At 38.9% G+C, this 6281-nt stretch overlaps 1 non-coding gene across 1 annotated transcript; it reads right to left on the reverse strand.

Annotated features, from left to right (window-relative positions):
• Positions 1-5524: 5524 nt before the first annotated feature.
• On the reverse strand, positions 5525-5632 carry LOC133231224 (U6 spliceosomal RNA). Its single transcript, XR_009731099.1, has one exon. It is a non-coding gene; the product is annotated as a U6 spliceosomal RNA (small nuclear RNA).
• Positions 5633-6281: the final 649 nt, after the last annotated feature.

Raw genomic sequence — 6281 nt, forward strand, 5'->3', positions numbered from 1 at the left:
CATGCTTAACCTGCTTATTAGTCCTTTAGTTCTTCATGCTCTGGCTTAATTCATCGTGCATACATTCTTTTTAAAAATGGAAAACATTACGCCCAAGATAAAGTGATAGTTAATGGAATTACTCATGGTTCAGATTACTTGGTGTGTATTAGAAAATGAAAAAAATTATTTCCTTCACTCTTTTAAATTTCTCTGTGCTAGTGTCAAAACTGTTTAAAGGAAAATATTGCCATTATTTAATACTGCCTTTTAGATTATCTCATGCTTTCTTTTTCCTGGAATTTAAAAGTATACTCATCTTATAGTCAGGTAATTTGTTTTTCTGTGTTTCCCCTTTTGGATTTTGGTTGAACATTTTTACTATATATCATCAGAAATAAAAAGTTAAACACAAGTGTTTTTTCAGGTTTTAGGATACCACCAGCCTAACTAGATAAGTTTCCAGAGATTGAGAGGTTGAGAGAAGCTATTATTGTCACTGTTAACTTCTGTCTGAGAAAATTAGCTCCTCTTTTTATTGGTACTATGAAAAATTTTTGCAAATTATTTTCTTTAAAAGATGACCCTTCAACCAAAAGTCTGTTATTTTAAAAATAGATGTGTCTCATTTCATAAAAGTTAAACAAAGAAAACCTTCTCACTCCTTAATACATTATGATAGTATCAGTTAGCTGGCATTACAAGCCAGAAAATTGTTCTAAAGCATCACTTATTTTTCTGGCCCACATTCCAAAGAAAACCTAAAGTCCAATATAAGCAGTACAATTCATGAGAAAAATGTATGAGCACATTTCATTTGCAAAATAACACTAGAGGGCGCTCTTCAGCAGGTTGCAAGAAAAGGTCTTTCTTCTGGTTTCAGAGACTGACTTGGTAATAATGGGGGTTTGAGAAGCTGGTTCAGGGAGTGGAGAAAGATGGCGTTTCACCTTTTTAAAGCTCTACTCTTCCGAAAAGACTAGAAAATTGCAATTAATGCCAATAGTACAATGCATGCGTTTCTTAAAAATATTGTTTTAAATTTCAATGAAGCATGCAATTCTAAGAAATTAGTAATCTCAATTGCATTCAAGCATCTCATATTTTTAAGAGGGGACATTTATTGTTATTTTTTAATATAGTGTTGTAAGGTTATTCCACCATGTTTCATGTTGTGTCAATATTCTTTTCTACATATGGAAAGGAAAAAAAATTACTGGTATTTCATTTCTGGAATAGGAATGCATTTATTTCTCCTCTTAATTTGAAAAAAGCTGAAATTAAACCTGAAGTAACATTCTCTTCTCTGATAAACCTTTTTCCTTTCTTCTCTTCCCCTATAGATGAAAATCTTTTCCTTTTGAGTTTGCTTTGAAGCAACCTCTTCGCATACTATTCTAATCACTGTTCTTATTATTTTATCCTAGTCCACAAAAGGGATGTGATCTCTAAATCATATATGTTCTCTTATAATCCTTGGCATTTTCCTTCTCTCTTTTCTTTATCTCACATTTTCTTTTCCCCTTTCTTAAGACACCATGCTATAAGGCTACAAGAAAAGAATAGTCTATCTAAAGATTATTAACTCAGTTTTTCCAACAAGAATTCTGAATCTGTGTAAACAGTTGGCGTTTAGATGTCTACCTATGGTAGAGATACAGTTGACAAATCGTCAGTATTAATGGCTTATAGTTAGGAAGCAGCAAAATGTATCAGTTAAGAGACTGGACTTTGGAGTTAGGTCAACTTGATTTCCTACTGGCTTTGTGAGTGTGAGTAAACATCCATAAACCTTAGTTTCCCTACTGTAAACATGGGAATGGTAATAATAGTACTTAAATTCAGAGTCGACAACTGAAATATATATATTCATCAATCACACAATAAGCAAGCAAGAAGAAAGTATTTACAATTAGTTATCATTATTTGAATTTAGCTGTGCTCTCTTATTACTATTATTGCCCTACTTGTTTAATCTTTATGCAATATCTATTTGTTCAGTTCAGTTCAGTCACTCAGTCGTGTCCAATTCTTTGCGACCCCATGAATCACAGCACGCAGGCCTCCCTGTCTATCACCAACTCCCGGAGTTCACTCAAACTCACATCCATCGAGTCGGTGATGCCATCCAGCCATCTCATCCTCTGTCGTCCCCTTCTCCTCCTGCCCCCAATCCTTTCTAGCATCAGGGTCTTTTCCAATGAGTCAACTCTTTGCGTGAGGTGGCCAAAGTATTGGAGTTTCAGCTTTAGCATCAGTCCTTCCAAAGAAATCCCAGGGCTGATCTCCTTCAGAATGCACTGGTTGGATCTCATTGCAGTCCAAGGGACTCTCAGAGTCTTCTCCAACACCACAGTTCAAAAGCATCTATTCTTCGGTGCTCAGCTTTCTTCACAGTCCAACTCTCATATCCATACATGAGCACTGGAAAAACCATAGCCTTGACTAAGACGGACCTTGTTGGCAAAGTAATATCTCTGCTTTTGAATATGCTATCTAGGTTGGTTATAACTTTCCTTCCAAGGAGTAAGCGTCTTTTAATTTCATGGCTGCAGTCACCATCTGCAGTGATTTGGGAGCCCCCAAAAATAAAGTCTGACACTGTTTTCACTGTTTCCCCATCTATTTGCCATGAAGTGATGGGACCAGATGCCATAATCTTAGTTTTCTGAATGTTGAGCTTTAAGCCAGCTTTTTCACTCTCCTCTTTCACTTTCATCAAGAGGCTTCTTAGTTCCTCTTCACTTTCTGCCATAAGGGTGGTGTCATCTGCATATCTGAGGTTATTGATATTTCTCCTGGCAATCTTGATTCTAGCTTGTGCTTCTTCCAGCCCAGCGTTTCTCATGATGCACTCTGCATAGAAATTAAATAAGCAGGGTGACAATATACAGCCTTGACGTACTCCTTTTCCTATTTGGAACCAGTCTGTTGTTCCATGTCCAGTTCTAACTGTTGCTTCCTGACCTGCATATAGGTTTCTCAAGAGGCAGGTCAGGTGATCTGGTATTCCCATCTCTTTCAGAATTTTCCACAGTTTATTGTGATCCACACAGTTAAATATTATTAAAAAAAAAAAAAAAAAGATAACTTGCACATGGCTCTTCCTGTATGCAGGGTCTGGGCATAAAGAAGTTTAAAGAACCTTATCCAAGACCTTCTAATCTGGGGACTGACTTGAAGACTCAGTGTCTCTGTTGTTCAGGTGGGTATTTTTGTGCTCAGTTGCTTCAGTCATGTCTACCTTTTTATGAAATGACTTAAATATCTTGAATATTAAATATTATATAATAACACTTTTTATTTTTGTCAGGCATATTATAACCTAAAAACCCAACTTAGCCTGACACAGCATGTTTTAGGGCATTCTAGTAAGGTTACCAGTCATCCATATGGCACCCAAGTCATTTCAACTGCAAATGACCAAAGTAAAATAAAAATCTCGTGTTATATCCAGAAGGTAAAATTACATGGAGGTTTAGACTGTAGGTAGCTGCACTGCAGTTCAGTGAAGTGACAAGGTTGTTTGTTTGGGTCGTCATTGAGAGATGAACATCTGTAAGGGAAGAAAGATCACTTTTTTGTGTTCTCATGACAGACTAAAAGTTCATATCTGATCAGAAAACTGGCATTCCTGCTCTTCAGAGACATTGTGTTCTCCCCATTCCACTAGGTTCCAAAGCATTCTTATTGCTAATAGTGGAAATACTTTTTCTATTCAGTGCTTAGTCACTCAGTCATGTCCAACTCTTTGGAACCCCATGGACTGTAGCCCACCAGGCTTCTCTGTCCATGGGATTTTCTAGGCAAGAATACTGGAGTAGGTTGCCATTTCCTCCTCCAGGAGATCTTCCCTACCCAGGAATCGAACCCAGGTCTCCTGCATTGCTATGGGGAAGCCCATTTTGCTCATTATTTTCATTTTAAAATCTAACTTATTAAGCCTGTTTTCAGGGGCTAGGAATACAGATGTTTAAAGAACCTTTGACTTTAAAGCTCATGTCTTTACCTAACTTGACTCCACTCTAAAACTTTCTGGGGACCTCATCATATCAACAATTGCAAACATAAAAGCACATGCATAAAAAAGACTATAGACATAAAACAAAATTTCTTGATTAAGAGATAATACCCAAGGCTATCTACTTAGAAGGCTTTCCTAGATCCTTTTTATTTATAAATTCTTATCACTCAGTAAACTTTCCTTCTCTGACTGTCATCCTTATTGAGTCTAGTAAACTGAGTTAGATTTTCATATAACTCAAGAAAACTAAATCTGTTGACATTGATGGCTTTCTAGAAAGTATTCCTTCTTGTGAGCCAAACTGAAACCAGTTCCTATACAGAGTTAATGTTGGATAACATCTTGTTTCAGATTATACTTGTATAACATGAAACAATTTAAGATAACTGGGCAGGAGATTAATTTCTGTGTCATTGGACAAAGCACTAAACTCTTGATTTTCTTGAAATCTTTTTTCTACTCATAGTTTGTTTCAAAGCTTCATCATTTGTTCCTACATTATTACTATAAATATGCAATGCTTATTCTCTGTAAGGGCTTCCTTGGTGGCTCAGATGGTAAAGAATCCGTCTGCCAATGCAGGAGACATGGGTTTGATCCCTGGGTCGAGAAGATCCCCTGGAGAAGGAAATGGCAACCCACTCCAGTCTTCTTGCCTGGAAAATCCCACGGACAGAAGAGCCTGGTGGGCTACAGTCCATGGGGTCACAAAGAGTCTCCTTAGCTTCTTCATATGTAACATGAGAATAATGATAGGACCTACCCCATAAGGTGATTATGATAGTCCGTTAGGGTAATACATTAAAATGATTATTGTGTTTGACATCAGAAGACTGATGAGAATTTGATACACTACATGTGCCCTTTTCTCTAAAAGGCATTAAAATTAATTGCTCTTTTTAAAATTTTTACTTTAATTGAAAAATAGTCTTTCTCTTAGAAGATCTCATCCCTACCCCAGGCTTCAGTTATCTGCCTTTAATTCTTTTTTTTTTCTTTTTTTTCTTTTTTTTTGACCTTTGATTCTTAAATTTCTATCTGTAGTCAGTTCTGCTTGATATTTCTAAACATAATCCCAAAGCAGCATGTCCAAAACTGTACTCATCATCTTCAAATTCCCACTCCTTTTGTCTTTCATTCCTTACCTTTTCAAAATGGCTTCACTATATAGCCAATTGAAGAAATATAAGAATCCTTTTTTGAACCTCCAGTCCATGTTCAGTTCATCAAGTTCTGTTAATTTTAATTTACAAATATCTTAAATTCAACCACTTCTATCAGTACTGAAGTGGGTAGTCTATCCCTTCTCCAGCGGATCGTCGGGACCAAGTGATTGTACTGGGGTATCCTGCCTTGCATGGCACCCCACTCCAGTACTCTTGCCTGGAAAATCCCATGGACGGAGGAGCCTGGTGGGCTGCAGTCCATGTCGTCGCACAGAGTCAGACACGGCTGAAGCAACTTAGCAGCTCCTGCCTTGCAGGTGGATTCTTTACTAACTGAGCTATGAGGGAAGCACCAAAAAATATGGACTATTTCACAGATTTGCCTGTCATACTTGTGCAGGGGCCATGCTAATCTTCTCTGTACCATTCCAATTTTAGTATGAAAGTGAAAGTGAAGTCGCTCAGTTGTATCCGACTCTGCGACGCCATGGACTGTAGCCTGCCAGGCTCCTCCGTCCATCGGGTTTTCCAGGCAAGAACACTGGAGTGGGTTGCCATTTCCTTCTCCAGGAGCTCTTCCCAACCCAGGGATTGAACCCGGGTCTCCCGCATTGTAGACAGACGTTTTACCGTCTGAGCCACCTGGGAAGTCGTGTATGTGCTGCCAAAGCAAGCACAAGGGCACGTTGCCTCACTGTCGGGGAATCTAACCCCTGGTCTCCTGCATGACAGGCGGGGATCGTCACCACTATTCTAACGAGGACGGCAAAGTCGCTCAGACGTGTGCGACTCTTTGCCACCCCATGGACTATACAGTCCATGGAATTCTCCAGGCCAGAATACTGGAGTAGGTAGCTTTTCCCTAGTCCATGGAATTCTCCAGGCCAGAATACTGGAGTGGGTAGCTTTTCCCTTCTCCAGGGGATCATCTCAACCCAGGGATTGAACCCAGGTCTTCTGCAATGCAGGCAAATTCTTTACCGGCTGAGCCACAGGTGAAGCCCAAGAATACTGGAGTGGGTAGCTTTTCCCTTCTCCAGCGGATCTTCCCGAGCCAGGAATTGAACCAGGGTCTCCTGCATTGCAGGCGGATTCTTTACCAACTGAGCTGT

The sequence above is a fragment of the Bos javanicus genome, chromosome 18, assembly GCF_032452875.1.
Source record: "Bos javanicus breed banteng chromosome 18, ARS-OSU_banteng_1.0, whole genome shotgun sequence".
Classification (NCBI taxonomy): Eukaryota; Metazoa; Chordata; class Mammalia; order Artiodactyla; family Bovidae; genus Bos; species Bos javanicus.